Source organism: Lolium perenne, chromosome 4, assembly GCF_019359855.2.
Source record: "Lolium perenne isolate Kyuss_39 chromosome 4, Kyuss_2.0, whole genome shotgun sequence".
In the NCBI taxonomy this organism is placed as follows: domain Eukaryota; kingdom Viridiplantae; phylum Streptophyta; class Magnoliopsida; order Poales; family Poaceae; genus Lolium; species Lolium perenne.
The window spans coordinates 210074125-210092397 of record NC_067247.2 but is presented as its reverse complement, the minus strand read 5'-3'; positions in this window follow the sequence as shown (position 1 = coordinate 210092397).

Below are 18273 nucleotides of genomic sequence, written 5' to 3'. Positions count from 1 at the left end.
CTTAAGAACGGCCCTAAGCCTGATGCTGAGTGCTATTACTGCAAGGAGAAGGGACACTGGAAGCGTAATTGCTCCAAGTATCTGGCTGATCTGAAGAGCGGCCTTGTCAAGAAGAAGAAGAAGAAGGTATATCTGATATACATGTTATAGATGTTTATCTCACTGGTTCTCGTTCTAGTACCTGGGTATTTGATACTGGTTCGGTTGCTTATATTTGTAACTCAAAACAGGAACTAAAGAATAAACGAAGACTACTGAAAGATGAAGTGACGATGCGCGTTGGAAACGGATCCAAAGTCGATGTGATCGCTGTCGGCACACTTCCTCTACATCTACCTTCGGGATTAGTTTTAAGCCTAAATAATTGTTATTTTGTACCCGCGTTGAGCATGAACATTATATCTGGATCTTGTTTAATGCAAGACGGTTATTCATTAAAGTCTGAGAATAATGGTTGTTCTATTTTTATGAATAATATCTTTTATGGTCAAGCACCTGAAAAGAATGGCTTATTTCTGTTAGATCTCGATAGTAGTGATACGCATATACATAACATTGATGCTAAGCGAATTAAATTGAATGATAATTCTACTTATATGTGGCACTGTCGTCTTGGTCATATTGGAGTGAAACGAATGAAGAAACTCCATACCGATGGATTACTTGAATCACTTGACTTTGAGTCACTTGATAGATACGAAGCATGTCTAATGGGAAAAATGACTAAGACTCCATTTTCTGGTATGATGGAGCGAGCTACTGACTTATTGGAAATCATACATACCGATGTGTGCGGACCAATGAGTGTAGCATCGCGCGGTGGTTATCGTTATGTTCTAACCTTCACAGATGATCTGAGTAGATATGGGTATATCTATTTCATGAAACATAAATCCGAAACTTTCGAGAAGTTTAAGGAATTCCAAAGTGAAGTAGAAAATCAACGTAACAAGAAGATTAAATTTCTACGATCTGATCGTGGAGGTGAATATCTGAGTTATGAGTTTGGCATGCATTTAAGGAAATGCGGAATACTTTCACAATTGACACCGCCGGGAACACCACAACGAAATGGTGTGTCCGAACGTCGTAATCGAACTCTCTTAGATATGGTTCGTTCTATGATGTCTCTTACCGATTTGCCGTTATCATTTTGGAGTTATGCATTAGAGACAGCCGCATTCACTTTAAATAGAGAACCATCAAAATCCGTAGAAACGACACCGTATGAATTATGGTTTAATAAAAAACCTAAGCTATCGTTCCTTAAAGTTTGGGGTTGCGAAGCCTATGTAAAGAAGTTACAACCGGACAAGCTAGAACCCAAAGCGGAGAAATGCGTCTTCATAGGATACCCTAAGGAATCTATAGGGTACACTTTCTATCACAGATCCGAAGGCAAAATCTTTGTTGCTAAGAACGGAACCTTTCTTGAGAAAGAATTTCTCACTAAAGAAGTGACTGGAAGAAAAGTAGAACTCGATGAGATTGATGAATCTATACTTGTTGATCAGAGTAGCGCAGTACCGGAAGTTGGACCTGTACCGCCTACACCGGCAACAGAGGAAGCTAATGATAATGATCATGAAACTTCGAACGAGGAAACTACTGAACCTCGCAGATCGACAAGGGAACGTGCCACTCCTGATTGGTATGATCCTTGTCTAAATGTCATGATTGTGGATAACAATGATGAGGACCCTGCGACGTATGAAGAAGCGATGATGAGCCCAGATTCCAACAAATGGCAAGAAGCCATGAAATCCGAAATGGGATCCATGTATGATAACAAAGTATGGACTTTGGTAGACTTACCTGATAGCCGAAAGGCTGTCGAAAATAAATGGATCTTCAAGAGAAAAACAGATGCTGATGGTAATATTACTGTCTATAAAGCTCGACTTGTCACAAAGGGTTTCCGACAAATTCAAGGAGTTGACTACGATGAGACTTTCTCACCTGTAGCGAAGCTAAAATCTGTGAGGATTTTGTTAGCAATAGCTGCATTTTTCGATTATGAGATTTGGCAGATGGATGTCAAAACGGCGTTCCTTAATGGAGACATTGAGGAAGAGTTGTATATGGTACAACCCAAAGGTTTTGTCGATCCTAAAAATGCTGACAAAGTATGCAAACTTCAGCGTTCAATCTATGGACTGAAGCAAGCATCAAGAAGTTGGAACCGACGCTTTGATAAGGTGATCAAAGACTTCGGGTTTATACAGTGTCATGGAGAGGCCTGTATTTACAAGAAAGTGAGTGGGAGCTCTGTAGCATTCCTGATATTATATGTAGATGACATATTATTGATTGGGAATGATATAGAACTATTAAGCAGTGTAAAAGGTTATTTGAATAATAGTTTTTCAATGAAAGACCTTGGTGAAGCATCGTATATATTAGGCATCAAGATTTATAGAGATAGATCAAGACGCCTAATAGGGCTATCACAGAGTACATACCTGGACAAGATTCTAAAGAAGTTTAGAATGGACGAAAGCAAGAAAGGGTTCTTACCTATGTTACCAGGCAAGGTCTTGAGTAAGACTCAAGGACCGGCTACGGCATAAGAAAGAGAAAGGATGAGTAATATCCCCTATGCCTCGGCAATAGGATCTATCATGTATGCCATGCTATGTACTAGACCGGATATAGCGCATGTTGTTAGTTTGATTAGCAGATATCAAAGTGATCCAGGAATGGAACACTGGACAGCGGTCAAGAATATCCTGAAGTACTTGAAAAGAACTAAGGATATGTTTCTTTGTTATGGAGGTGACCAAGAGCTCGTTGTAAATGGTTACACCGATGCAAGTTGGAACACTGATCTTGATGACTCTAAGTCACAGTCTGGGTACGTGTTTATATTGAATGGTGCTTATAAGGCTGGGCAAGCTCGAAGCAGTGCACGGTGGCGAAGTCTTCAACAGAATCAGAGTACATAGCAGCTTCAGAGGCTTCATCAGAAGCGGTATGGATGAAGAGGTTCATTGTAGAGCTCGGTGTGGTTCCTAGTGCATTGGACCCATTAATCATTTACTGTGATAACATGGGTGCCATCGCCAATGCACAAGAGCCAAGGTCACACAAGAGGCTGAAGCATATCAAGCTGCGTTACCACTCGATTCGCGAGTACATCGAAGATGGAGAAGTAAAGATTTGCAAAGTACATACTGATCTGAATGTAGCAGATCCGTTGACTAAAGCTCTCCCTAGGGCAAAGCATGACCAACACCAGAATGCCATGGGTGTTAGGTATATTACAATGTAATCTAGATTATTGACTCTAGTGCAAGTGGGAGACTGAAGGAGATATGCCCAAGAGGCAATAATAAAAGTGGTTATTATATATCTTTATGTTTATGATAAATGTTTATATATCATGCTATAATTGTATTAACCGAAACATTAGTACATGTGTGGTATGTAAACAACAAAGAGTCCCTAGTATGCCTCTTAACTAGCTTGTTGATTAATGGATGATTAGTTTCATAATCATGAACATTGGATGTTATTAATAACAAGGTTATGTCATTATATGAATGATGTAATGGACACACCCAATTAAGCGTAGCATAAGATCACGTCATTAAGTTATATGCTATAAGCTTTCGATACATAGTTACCTAGTCCTTATGACCATGAGATCATGTAAATCACTTATACCGGAAAGGTACTTTGATTACACCAAACGCCACTGCGTAAATGGGTGGTTATAAAGGTGGGATTAAGTATCCGGAAAGTATGAGTTGAGGCATATGGATCAACAGTGGGATTTGTCCATCCCGATGACGGATAGATATACTCTGGGCCCTCTCGGTGGAATGTCATCTAATGTCTTGCAAGCATATGAATGAGTTCATAAGAGACCACATACCACGGTACGAGTAAAGAGTACTTGTCAGGAGACGAGGTTGAACAAGGTATGAACTGATACCGATGATCAAACCTCGGACAAGTAAAATATCGCGTGACAAAGGGAATTGGTATCGTATGTGAATGGTTCATTCGATCACTAAAGTCATCGTTGAATATGTGGGAGCCATTATGGATCTCCAGATCCCGCTATTGGTTATTGGTCGGAGTGAGTACTCAACCATGTCCGCATAGTTCGCGAACCGTAGGGTGACACACTTAAAGTTGGATGTTGAAATGGTAGAACTTGAATATGGAATGGAGTTCGAATATTTGTTCGGAGTCCCGGATGAGATCCCGGACATCACGAGGAGTTCCGGAATGGTCCGGAGAATAAGATTCATATATAGGAAGTCATTTTATGAGATTTAAAATGATCCGGAAGGTTCTAGAAGGTTCTAGAAAAGTCCGGAAGAAACCACTATGGAAGGCGGAGTCCCAAAGGGACTCCACATCCATGGCCGGCCAACCCTAGAGGGGGAGGAGTCCCAAGTGGACTCCCCCTATGGGGGCCGGCCACCCCCCCACATGGAAGGGGGGAATCCCACCCCAAGTGGGATTCCCACCTTGGGTAGGTTTCCCTATCACATGGAAGGTTTTGGGTTCGGGTCTTATTCGGAGACTTGTAGTCCAACACTTGGGGCTTCCACCTATATAATGAGGGACAAGGGGAGGGGGCCGGCCACCTCAAGAACCACCAAGGTGGCCGCACCCCTTAGTGGCCGGCGCCCCCCTCTCCCCAAACCCTAGCCGCCCCGCTCCTCCACTTCCCGCACGCTTAGCGAAGCTCCGCCGGATTTCTCCACCACCACCGACACCACGCCGTCGTGCTGTCGGATTCAAGAGGAGCTACTACTTCCACTGCCCGCTGGAACTGGGAGGTGGACGTCGTCTTCATCAACAACCGAACGTGTGACCGAGTACGGAGGTGCTGCCCGTTCGTGGCGCCGTGATCAAGATCTTCTACGTGCTTTTGCAAGCGGCAAGTGAACGTCTACCACATCAACAAGAGCCTCATCTTGTAGGCTTTGGAATCTCTTCAAGGGTGAGACTCGATAATCCCCTCGTTGCTACCGTCTTCTAGATTGCATCTTGGCTTGGATTGCGTATTCGCGGTAGGAAATTTTTTGTTTTCTATGCAACGTTTTCCTACAGGGGTTCCATGCAGGGCGACTATTCTAGAGAGGTATAACTCTGCTAGCTTTGGGCCTTGGTATGTGGTCTTGAAAGGGATGAAATGGGCTACCTTGGTCAATCTATCGACAACTAGCCAAATAGAATCATTTCCTTTGCTGGATTTGGGCAAACCAGTGATAAAGTCCATTCCTACTGAATCCCACTTCCATTCTGGAATCTGCAGTGGTTGCAGCAATCCTGCGGGTCGCTGATGTTCCGCCTTGACTCTCTGACAGATATCACACTTGGCGATGTAGCTTCCGATTTCTCTCTTCATTACATGCCACCAGAATTGGTCCTTCAAATCTTGATATATCTTGGTACCTCCGGGATGAATGGAGTAAAGGATGTCATGGGCTTTTTTCAGGATGACTTGCTTCAACTCTGAGTCTGATGGTACACAAAGGCGTCCGTTGTACCAAAGAACTCCTGCTTCATCTTCGGTAAATCCAAGTGCTTTCCCTGCAGCTATTTGGCTCTTGATTCCGTCGATACTAGCATTTCCTTTCTGGGCTTCTTTGATCTGGCTAATCAAGGTGGGTTGAAGCTCTACGCTGGCTAGGAATCCTTCACTAACTAGTTCAAGTCTAAACTGCTCAAACTCTTGAAACAGGCTGGGTTGCTCTATTGCGATCATGGAATTTAACTGACACGGCAGTCTACTCAGGGCATATGCTACCACATTGGCCTTGCCGGGGTGGTAGTGGATTTCCATATCATAATCCTTGATCAATTCTATCCATCTTCTCTGCCTCATATTCAGCTCCTTCTGGGTGAAAATGTACTTCAGGCTCTTGTGATCCGAATAGATCTCACATCGATTACCCATGAGGTAATGACGCCAAACTTTCAAGGCTAAGACTACGGCTGCAAGCTCTAAGTCATGGGTTGGGTAATTCTGCTCATGTTGCTTCAGTTGCCTTGACAGGTATGATATCACCTTGCCTTCTTGCATCAACACACATCCAAGACCAATTTTGGAGGCGCCGCAGTAGATGTCAAAGGGTTTGGTGATGTCTGGCATGATCAAAATTGGGGCTGAGGTCAATCTGCTCTTGAGCTGCTGGAAGCTCTCTTCACATTTATCAGTCCATTCAAACTTCTTGTCCTTCTTCGACAGTTGGGTCATGGGTCTAGCTATGCTTGAAAAGCCTTCAACAAATCTGCGGTAGCATCCGACTAATCCAAGAAAAGCGCGGACCTCGGTCTGAGTGGTTGGGGCTTGCCATTCTGTAACGGTCTTGATCTTGGCGGGATCTACGACAATTCCTCCTGCAGACAAGATACGTCCCAGGAATCCTACTTCCTTCAACCAAAACTCACATTTGCTGAACTTGGCATACAACTTGTGTTGTCTAAGGGTTTCTAGGACAATCTCCAAATGTTGTTCATGTTCTCCTTCGGATTTGGAGTAGATAAGGATGTCGTCGATGAAGACAACGACAAACTTATCCAAAAAGTTCATGAAGATCTTATTCATGAGGTTCATGAAATAGGCTGGGGCATTGGTTAATCCAAACGACATGATGTTGTACTCATACAACCCATATCTGGTGGTGAAGGCAGTCTTGGGGATATCCGTTGCACGGATTTTCAGTTGATGATAACCAGTCCTAAGATCAATCTTAGAGAACACTTTGGCACCGGTCAAGTGGTCAAACATGTCTTCTATCTTGGGTAAGGGATACTTGTTCTTGATGGTGACATCGTTAAGCTTACGATAATTTGTACATAAACGAGTGGCACCATCCTTCTTGTCCACAAACAAAACTGGTGTTCTCCAGGGTGATGCACTTGGTTGGACCAAACCTTTGGCTAACATATCATCAAGTTGTTTCTTTAGCTTCACAAGTTCTGTGGGGTTCATGCTATAGGCTCTCTGGGCTATAGGTCCTGTTCCGGGGATTAACTCGATGATAAACTCGATATCCCGATCTGGGGGCATACCGGGTAGATCATCCGGAAACACATCAGGGTACCGACAAACGACCCTGATCTGATCCAGAGTTGGCTTTGCTACACTTTGGTTGCAGGTAAACTTTCGGGGCAGCCTTTCAGATATGTGTTCTACTAACACATCGGTGCTACTAGTCATGGTGATGGATTTCTTGGCACAGTCAATCAATCCATGGTGTTTTGACATCCAGTCCATTCCTAGCACGACTTCCAATCCTTTGGTTCCCAGAACAATCAAATTGGCATAAAACTCTACTTCATGGATTCTGATAGGCACATCTTTGCAAAATTTTCTAGCTTTGGTGGTTGAACCAGGTATTTGAACTATCATGACATGCTTCAAACTGATGGGTTGAATTTTACTTGTGCATGCAAAGTCCTCAGTGACAAATGAATGCGATGCTCCAGAATCAAACAACACTCTTGCAGGTACTGAGTTAACAGAGAACATACCCAGTACAACATCTGGTGCTTCTTGGGCTTCCTCGGCGTTCATGTGGAAGAGACGTCCGGTGCGGTTATTGGGGTTGTTGGGGGTGAACTTTCTACTGGTGGAGACACGGCGTTGCTGCTGAGCTGGTGCTCCGGTGTTGGGAGCAGTCTTGGCTAACCTCTTGGGGCACTCGTTGGAGTAGTGTCCCACCACGCCACACTCATATCAAGTGATGGTGGACTTGTCCTTGGGGGCGACGGGGACAGCGTTGCTCCCAGTCCTCGGAGCAGTGTTGGTGTTGTTGGTGTTGGGGGCTCTCGGCGGGGCGCGATTGAAGTTGTTGTTGCTGTTGTGGTTGTTGTTGTAGTTGTTGTGGCCTCCTGGCCTGGGATTTCCTCCACTCCGGTTTTGATAACTCGGACGTGAAGTCTGCATCTGGGGCTTGTGGTTTCTTGGGGCAAAATCTCCGCTTGAGCTGGGGCGGTACCTTGGGGCATTGCTGGGCCCACTCTGGTGCATCATGCGGCGTTTGCGGTTCTCGTTTGCTTGGTGGAGCTTGCCCTCCATCTGGATGGCGGAGTCCACCAAGGCTTCAAGGTCGGCGAAGGGGATGTTGACTAGCAAAGTCTGCATCTCATCGTGCAGTCCGTTCAGGAATCTCTTCTGCCTCTTCTCGGTGGTGTCGGTCTCGTCGGGGGCGTACCTTGACAGTGTAAGGAACCTGTCGCGGTATTCTACCACCGACATCCTTCCTTGCTTGAGTTCTCTGAACTCATCCCTCATCTTCTTGATTAGACCCGGGGGCACGTGATACTTGCTAAACTTGAGCTTGAAATCTGCCCAAGTCATGATCTGACCGGCGTTCATGGAACGGGTGCTGGTCCACCAGGCTCGGGCTGGTCCTGCAAGATAATGGGTTGCAAACAGGACCTTCTCTGCGGCTTCGACTCCCGCTACTTCCAAGTTGTTCTCCATGGTCTGGAGCCAGTCGTCGGCATCGAGGGGCTCTTCTGTCTTGCTAAACACAGGAGGGTTGGTGTTCTGGAAGTTCTTGAGCTTGGATCCCGGGTGATCATGGTTTCCATGGCCCTGGTTGTTGTTGGCAATCTGTTGCAGTGCAGCTATATTGGCTTGGCGTTCAGCTCGTTCATTCTCCCTATCTTCCATCAGGGTTTGCAGCAGTTGCATCATGGCATCTTGGCTGTTGTTGCGAGTGGGAGGGGCCATCTGAACATAGAGAAGATCATGAGATAAGAGGGAATTTTCTATGGCTTATTTTGGGTAAGTTCATAATTCTAAAACTTGAATTCTTTTGATGTTGAACACAAACCCACATTTATTCATTCAAACATCACACATTACAAACTAACACTTCCACGGTTTTAAGAACCATTTTACTCACTCTATGATACAAGGGATGGGATACAACTCACACCTACATAAGTGATCAAGTGCGACTACTCCTCATCATCCACATCGATCGGGATGAAGTCATCGGCTCCGGCCTCCAGGAACTCATAGTCCTCCACATCAGTGTCCTCGTCATCCTCGAAGTCATCGTCATCACTCAGGAAGGCTTCTCCTCCCTGAATGTCTTCACCTTCATCTTCTATCTCTCTCAGCTGATCCTCCTGGGCCTTGACAGTGGCCTCCAAAGATGCTATCTTTGCGCGAAGGCGCGCAATGGTAGCGTCCTTCTTGGCACGATGCTGGCGGAGTGACTTGCGGCCCCTTGCAAGTAGCTTAATGGCTTCTCCTTGCTCAGTTATGTGAGCGTGAGTCTGGTTGGCATACACCCGGGCGGCGTCCAGGCCCTTCTGTGTCTGGTACAGCATGAAGTCCAGATACTCAGCGTGGTGCCTCAGCTCGGGGTGGGGCTGAAGTTCCATAGGCACTCCCATAGAATCACGCCTCACGAGGTGCGCAAAGTGAGACGCTAAGATCGCCACCATGTTCTGCCCGCACAGACGGGCAAGTGCTTCCTGAAGAGCACGAGCGAGTCCGTCCAGCCAGTTGCTCTCTCTGAAGGAGAAGAGGATCCTCTCAGAAGTAGGAGGCTCCATCTTGCCCCTCAGATCAGTGGTGATGATCCACTGAAGCTCCCCTCCGGGCTGGTCGTTCACCTCGATCCCGTGGAACTCGGGGTGAGGGCGTCCAAGGAAATCTGAGAAGGCATTTGATGTAGCCCCGGTCACCGACGTTGCTACACCAAGACCAACAAGTCCCCCAAGTGGACCGATGACACGAGCCCGAGTCAAAGCTCTTCATGATGAGGTGAACTCGCTCCTCACCACCCTTGATCTTGGTACCCCTTTGGATGGATTGCTACCTCATGCCGACGTGCTATGTGTCATTAGGTACAAGGCGCGTCAAGACCACGGAGAGGAGGAGACGCCAAGGTCAAGGGAAGGAGAGAAGCAACTGGACATGGAGATGATCATGAAGCCGAAGCCGACGTCGCACGAAGCGCTCCAAGGAAGAGACGGACGCTGGCCGGTCCAGGACCCGGTCAGACCGGACCTACAACCGGACGCCCCGGTCATAGGTCTTGGCCGACCGGGCGCAAACCGGGCCAGCTCCCTCAGATCGGACGACGATCGGACCCAGGACCGGAAACCCGCAGCTTTCCGGTTTGCGCCGGTCGACCGGACCCATGACCGGACGGCCCGGTCACAGTGCCCGGTCGACCGGCCCCAAACCGGACAGCCCGGTCCCAGAGCCCGGTCCGACTGCCCCTAAACCGGACTCGACGAGAATGCCCCACCAAACTGCCTTAACTTATCCATTCGTTGCACTGCTCGCCCTTGCTGGCCGTGTATGACTATATAAGTAGCTGGAACCCCTCATTAGCTCTTTAGACTTGTTTTGAACTCAAACCTAAATTTGAGCTTAGTCTCCCTTGGGTATCATCCCTCTGTAATCAAGGCACCTTGGTTGTTGATTTGGAACTTGTTGAGTGAGATTCTAGTACAAGATACTCTCTCTCCCTCACCAAGCTCTTCTTCTCCAATCCCAATCTCTCACCGGGAATTCTGCCGCGTGCCTCTTCCGGGTGATTCTATTGGCGTGGTCCATCGAGCCACGGAGGTAAGCATCGGGTGTATCGGGGTGTGTGTGTGCGTGAGTCTCGGAGTTCCTCGTGTTCATCGCCGTGTTCTTCGTGTTCCTCGCGTTTTTCCCATCTTCCCCCTTGGTTTCGAAGTCAATCCGCGAGATCGGGCCACACACGGGTCTCAGACCTCATCAAAGTGTATGTATAAGTGCTCGGTGTCACACTAACACAAGGAGAGCCAAAGCTTTGGTTGCAAAGGAAGAGACAACAAGATTCACACGTGGCCTCTCTTCTCCTATCTCTCTTTGCTTAAAAGCTTTTTCTCTTTTGTATATGGCGGCACTTGCACTCGTTTGTATCTTTGGTGGCACGTGGACACTTTTGTGTATATGGGCGTATGGATGTATGGATGTATGGATGTATGGTGCTACTCGCACTCTTTTTGTGTTTTTGGGGCTTTTTGACGCACTATGCTAGCGTTAGCCTCGCTTTTGCTATCTTGCCACACGAGTGTTTGCTTGGGTGCCTTACTCAACGCGACACACACACCTCACAATGCGGGGCCACGTGCAATGTCTCGCAACACTAAACAAGCAATGCTCGATGGGATAGATCGCAAAAGGAAGAGGGGTTACAAGGTGACCTGCAAGTTATACCTGCGATGATGGTGGTGGTGGTGGTGGTGGTGGTGGTGGTGGAGATCGCCGGAAGTCGAGGTCGAAGGAGGGCGCGAAGAAGCGCCCGGTCTGGGGGTCCGGTTGGACCGGCCGCCGGACCGGCCTGTCCGGTCGGCTGCCGCCTTGGTCGACCGGGTTCTGTTGGGCCGTCCGTCTGTGGCCCGGTTGACCGGGCTCGAAACCGGATTTCGCGGGATGAAGGTTTCTCTCTCCTGTTCTTCACGAAAACCAAGCCAAATCGACCAAATCGAAGGGAAACGATGGAATTGGAGGCTAAAAGTTGGGGAAATAGTAGATCAAGCACAACAACACCAGATCCACGGACCAAAACCACTCAAAACGCAACCAAATCACAGATCGGTCAAGAGGCAATTTAGGGCTATTTTTGGGGATTTTTTGAAAATTTTCTAGGAACGAAATCGGGTGGGTGGGAGGTCAAATCCGCGGTAACCAAGAGCTGCTGATACCATATGATGAGGTCTGAGACCCGTGTGTGGCCCGATCTCGCGGATTGACTTCGAAACCAAGGGGGAAGATGGGAAAAACGCGAGGAACACGAAGAACACGGCGATGAACACGAGGAACTCCGAGACTCACGCACACACACACCCCGATACACCCGATGCTTACCTCCGTGGCTCGATGGACCACGCCAATAGAATCACCCTAAGAGGCACGCGGCGTAATTCCCGGTGAGAGATTGGGATTGGAGAAGAAGAGCTTGGTGAGGGAGAGAGAGTATCTTGTACTAGAATCTCACTCAACAAGTTCCAAATCAACAACCAAGGTGCCTTGATTACAGAGGGATGATACCCAAGGGAGACTAAGCTCAAATTTAGGTTTGAGTTCAAAACAAGTCTAAAGAGCTAATGAGGGGTTCCAGCTACTTATATAGTCATACACGGCCAGCAAGGGCGAACAGTGCACGCGAATGGATAAGTTAAGGCAGTTTGGTGGGGCATTCTCGTCAGGTCCGGTTTGGGGCCGGTCGGACCGGGCCTGGGACCGGCTGTCCGGTTTGGGGCCGGCTCTGACCGGGCTGTGACCGGGCCGTCCGGCCATGGGTCCGGTCGATCGGCGCAAACCGGAAGCGAAGTTTCCGGTCCTGGGTCCGGCTCGTCGTCAAGACGAGGGAGCTGGCCCGGTTTGCGCCCGGTCGACCGGGCCTATGACCGGGGCGTCCGGTTGTAGGTCCGGTCTGACCGGGTCCTGGACCGGCCAGCGTCCGTCTCTTCCTTGGAGCGCTTCGTGCGACGTCGGCTTCGGCTTCATGATCATCTCCATGTCCAGTTGCTTCTCTCCTTCCCTTGACCTTGGCGTCTCCTCCTCTCCGTGGTCTTGACGCGCCTTGTACCTAATGACACATAGCACGTCGGCATGAGGTAGCAATCCATCCAAAGGGGTACCAAGATCAAGGGTGGTGAGGAGCGAGTTCACCTCATCATGAAGAGCTTTGACTCGGGCTCGTGTCATCGGTCCACTTGGGGGACTTGTTGGTCTTGGTGTAGCAACGTCGGTGACCGGGGCTACATCAGCATTGAGGTCATGCTCAAAGATCAGACTCCCGCCATTCCCAAGCTGGTAAAACTTGGTGTTGATTGGCTCCATTGGCTCCATCTGAAAGTGAATTGGATGAGTAAGTTAGAGAAGTGAACAAGTGTGTCAAATTTTATGTAGATTCATAAGGAATAGCATGATTCACTAATTTTGAAAAGACCTCAAGGAAGAGAGTGTGAATAAGGTTTTCATAAATATTCTCTTCATTTGGTTTCAAAACTAAGTTTTTCTGAATGTCCATTCTAACTAGGGTCTTCTAAGGTCAAACAATGGCTCTGATACCAACTTGTCAACACCCGGATTTTTAAGTCCAGATGCCTATCATGCCATACATCGCAATCCCAGGAAGATTGTTGTTGCGAGACGTAATAGTTCATATCATAAGTCATCATTCAGTACAAACCATAATCGTCATAAAACTTAGATCACATGATCCAATATTACACAAATAGTTGCTCTAATGATCAACGAACACAATACATAGCTGAAGCGTAACAGGAGTGGACTATCTAATCCATAGGCCAACGCTTGACGTTAGAAGAACTCCTAGTTGTCCTAGGCGTCCTGCTGGTCGTCACCTTGGTAGTGCTGCTCCTCTTCATAGTCTGGCCATTTGAATAGCCAGGGACACAGCCGTGAGTACTTTAAGTACTCGCAAACTAATACTAGTGTAAGTACTATCAGTTTTAGTCAGGGGTGCTAAGCTCTAGTTTATTTTGCATAAAGCCAGTTTTAGTTCACAAGTATTTGCTAAAAGACTTTTCATGTGCTAACTAACTCAAGTGTGAACATTAGTGTCATTCCCACAACTCAATTGTGATTCAATTCAATTCACCTATTCAATTCATCAAGTGTTTTCAAGAAATATCTGACACCGGAAACAGTATGGCCTTTCCAACCGTCCGTAACCGTGGACACGGCTATTCGAATAGATTTACTCTCTGCAGAGGTTGCACACTTGTGCCACAACATTTGATTACATCCGTCAGGGATAACCCTGAATCATCGTAACTCAGTATGCGGATCATCAACCATAACATTTCACTTACATACCCTAGTATAGGCACCTCTCCCCATGAGCTTGGCCTCCCAGTGAAGACAAACCTTGATGAGGTCTAAGACCCCGTGTGTGGCCCGATCTCGCGGATTGACTTCGAAACCAAGGGGGAAGATGGGAAAACGCGAGGAACACGAAGAACGCGATGAACACGAGGAACTCCGAGACTCACGCACACACACAACCCGATACACCCGATGCTTACCTCCGTGGCTCGATGGACCACGCCAATAGAATCTCCGAGGAAGAGACACGCGGTAGAATTCCCCGGGGAGAGATTGGAGTTGGAGAGGAAGAACTTGGTGAGGGAGAGAGAGTAGCTTGTACTAGAATCTCACTCAACAAGTTCAAAGTCAACAACTAAGGTGCCTTGATTACAGAGGGATGATACCCAAGGGAGACTAAGCTCAAAGGTAGGTTTGAGTTCAAAACAAGTCTAAAGAGCTAATGAGGGGTCCCAGCTACTTATATAGTCATACATGGCCAGCAAGGGCGAACAGGTACGCGAATGGATAAGTTAAGGCAGTTTGGTGGGGCATTCTCGTCAGGTCCGGTTTGGGGCCGGTCTGACCGGGCCTGGGACCGGGCCGTCCGGTCATGGGTCCGGTCGACCGGGCGCAAACCGGGAAACTGCGAAGTTTCCGGTCGTCGTACCGTAAGAGGGAGCGGGCCCCGTTTGGGCCCGGCCGACCGGCCTATGACCGGGCGTCCGGTTGTAGGTCCGGTCTCGACCGGGTCTGGACCGGCCAGCGTCCGTCTCTTCCTTGGAGCGCTTCGTGCGACGTTGGCTTTGGCTTCATGATCATCTCCATGTCCAGTTGCTTCTCTCCTTCCCTTGACCTTGGCGTCTCCTCCTCTCCGTGGTCTTGACGCGCCTTGTACCTAATGACACATAGCACGTCGGCATGAGGTAGCAATCCATCCAAAGGGGTACCAAGATCAAGGGTGGTGAGGAGCGAGTTCACCTCATCATGAAGAGCTTTGACTCGGGCTCGTGTCATCGGTCCACTTGGGGGACTTGTTGGTCTTGGTGTAGCAACGTCGGTGACCGGGGCTACATCATCTCCCCCCCCTTGGGAAAGAGTCGTCCTCGACTCTTGCATCTCCTCATCTCCATGATAGGGTGACAAGTCCGAGACGTTGAACGTGTTGCTCACCAAGTACTTGGATGTTGGTATGTCGATGACGTAAGCGTTGTCGTTGATGCGCTTGAGGACCTTGAAGGGGCCATCTCCTCTTGGCTTGAGCTTGGAGTTGCGCTCATGAGGGAACCTTTCCTTTCGGAGGTGGATCCAAACGAGGTCTCCTTCTTCGAATATCCTTGCCTTCTTCTTGGCGTTGAGGCGGTTGGCTTGACGAAGAACATGTTCTTGTATGGTTGCCCTTGTCTCTTCATGTAGTTTCTTGACGGCGGTGGCGCGCTTGTCGAAGTCCATGTTGATGCGCTCGTGGAGAGGAAGCGGAAGTATGTCGAGTGCCGTGTAAGGTTCGAAGCCATAGACGACCATGAAGGGGCTCCTTGATGTAGTCTTGTGCTTGGCGCGGTTGTAGGCGAACTCGGCGTGGGGAAGGCACTCCTCCCATGACCTCAAGTTTTTCTTCACGAGGACCCGTAGGAGGGTGGAGAGGCTTCGATTGACCACTTCCGTTTGGCCGTCCGTTTGCGGGTGCGATGATGATGAGAACAAGAGCTTGACTCCAAACTTCGCCATGATCGACTTCCAAAGATAACTCATGAACTTGACGTCTCGATCCGACACAATGCTTTGTGGTACTCCATGTAGGCGAACGATTTCCCTGAAAAACAATGAAGCAATGTGTGAAGCATCGTCGCTCTTATGGCAAGGTATGAAATGAGCCATCTTAGAGAATCTATCCACTACAACAAATATGGAATCATGACCATGCTTAGTGCGAGGCAAGCCTAGAACGAAATCCATGCTAATATCTGTCCATGGTGCATAAGGAATAGGCAATGGCATGTAAAGACCATAAGGGTTGGAGGTAGACTTAGCTTGTAAGCATGTTGTGCACCGACGGCAAAGGCGCTCCACATCTCGCTTCATCTTTGGCCAATAGTAGTGGGTTGAGAGCATGGCATATGTCTTGTCACGGCCAAAGTGGCCCATAAGACCTCCTCCATGAGACTCTTGCAAAAGCAATTTTCGAAGCGAAGACGCGGGAATGCAAATCTTGTTGGCTTTGAACAAATAGCCATCATGCAAATAGAAATCATCCACTCCTCGCTCAACGGAGCACTTCTCAAAAATGGGAGCAAAGAAAGAATCGGAAGGATAGAGTTCTTTGATCTCTTCAAGTCCCAAAACATGAAAATCCAAACGAGTTAACAAAAGGGTGTTTTTGCGGGAAAGAGCATCCGCCACAACATTGTCCTTGCCCTTCTTGTATTTGATCACATATGGGAAGGACTCAATGAACTCGACCCATTTTGCATGTCGTTTGTTCAAGTTGTGTTGGCTTTTCAAATATTTCAAGGACTCATGGTCGGAATGAATGATAAACTCTTTTGGCCAAAGGTAATGTTGCCAAACTTCAAGAACACGAACCAAAGCGTAGAGCTCCTTGTCATATATAGGATAGTTGAGGCGTGCGCCATCTAACTTCTCACTATAGTATGCCACGGGTTTGCCCTCTTGCATAAGAACACCACCGATACCAAGCCCACTTGCATCACACTCAATCTCAAAAGTTTTGGCAAAATTTGGAAGAACAAGAAGTGGAGCTTCGTAAGGCGTTTCTTCAACTCATCAAAAGCATTTTGTTGGGCCTTGCCCCAAACAAACGGAACATTCTTCTTGGTAAGCTCATTCAAAGGGCAAGCAATGGTGCTAAAGTCTTTGACAAAGCGGCGGTAAAACCCGGCAAGTCCATGGAAGCTTCGGACTTGGCCAACATTTGTAGGGGTAGGCCAATTATGGATGGCCTCCACCTTGGAAGAATCAACTTCAATCCCATTAGCGGAAACCACAAAACCAAGAAAAACCAATTTGTTTTGAGCGAATGTGCACTTGGGAAGGTTAGCATAAAGCTTTTCATGGCGCAAGATGCACAAGACTTCTCTCACATGTTGCACATGGTCCTCGAGGTTTTTGCTATAAATAAGAATATCATCGAAGTAGACAACCACGCTCTTGCCAATGAGAGGACGCAAGATGTGATTCATGAGGCGCATGAAAGTAGATGGTGCATTGGAAAGACCGAAAGGCATAACGAGCCATTCATATAGACCGAGTTTGGTCTTGAATGCCGTTTTCCATTCATCACCAATAGCCATGCGGATTTGATGGTAACCACTTCGCAAATCGACTTTAGAGAAAATCGTGGCACCACTAAGTTCATCAAGCATGTCATCTAAACGCGGAATGGGATGGCGGTAACGGACGGTAATGGCATTGATGGGGCGACAATCCATACACATCCGTTGCGTCTCATCCGGTTTAGGCACAAGAATCACGGGAACCGCACAAGGGCTAAGGCTTTCTCGGACGTACCCTTTTGCGAGGAGATCTTGAATTTGGCGATTGATCTCCTTGGTCTCTTCGGGATTGGTGCGGTAGGCGGCACGGTTTGGGAGCGGAGCGCCGGTATGAGGTCGATGCGGTGTTCTATGCCGCGGAGTGGTGGTAGTCCATGAGGGAGCTCGTCGGGAAGACGTCTTGAAATTCCTGCAAAAGAGACAACAAAGACGGAGGAATGTTGGTTAAGTCGTTAGTCTCCGACGAGGGTCCCTTGCATATGAGCACATAGTGCAATATGGTGGATGGGTTCTCTTGTAGCTCTCTCCACTCACTCTTGGTGGCTAGAAGGACACTCTTGGACTCACTCATATATGGCTTGTGGCGCTCACTATCTTTGTGGTGGGTCGCTCCCTCACCTCTCATCTCACTATGGTGGGTGCGGAGTTGTGCCCTCGCTAAAGCCTTCGCATTATCCGCGATGATTTGGCTAGGAGTCATCGGGCGCAACTCGAACTTCTTGTCGTTGACCTTGAAGGTGTATGTGTTGGAGAGTCCATCATGTATAGCCTTCTTGTCATATTGCCAAGGGCGGCCAAGCAACATGTGGCACACCGTCATGGGTACCACGTCACACTCGATAGTGTCCTCATAAGGGCCGATCTTGAAGTTGACGGTGACGGTATGTTGTATCTTGACGTTGCCCTTGTCACTCAACCATTGGATATGGTAGGGGTGAGGATGCTTGCGGAGAGTAAGGTGGAGCTTCTCACACAACTCGGTGCTTGCAAGGTTATGGCAACTTCCACCATCTATGATGACCTTGATCGACTTGCCACCAATTCCGCACGGGTTTGGAAGATGTTGCACCGTTGGTCTTCCATAGCATGAGGTTGTGTGGTTAGCACTCTTGTGACCACAAGTGAGGGACTTGGGTCATGCTCACATAAGAGAGGATCTTCTCCACTATCTTG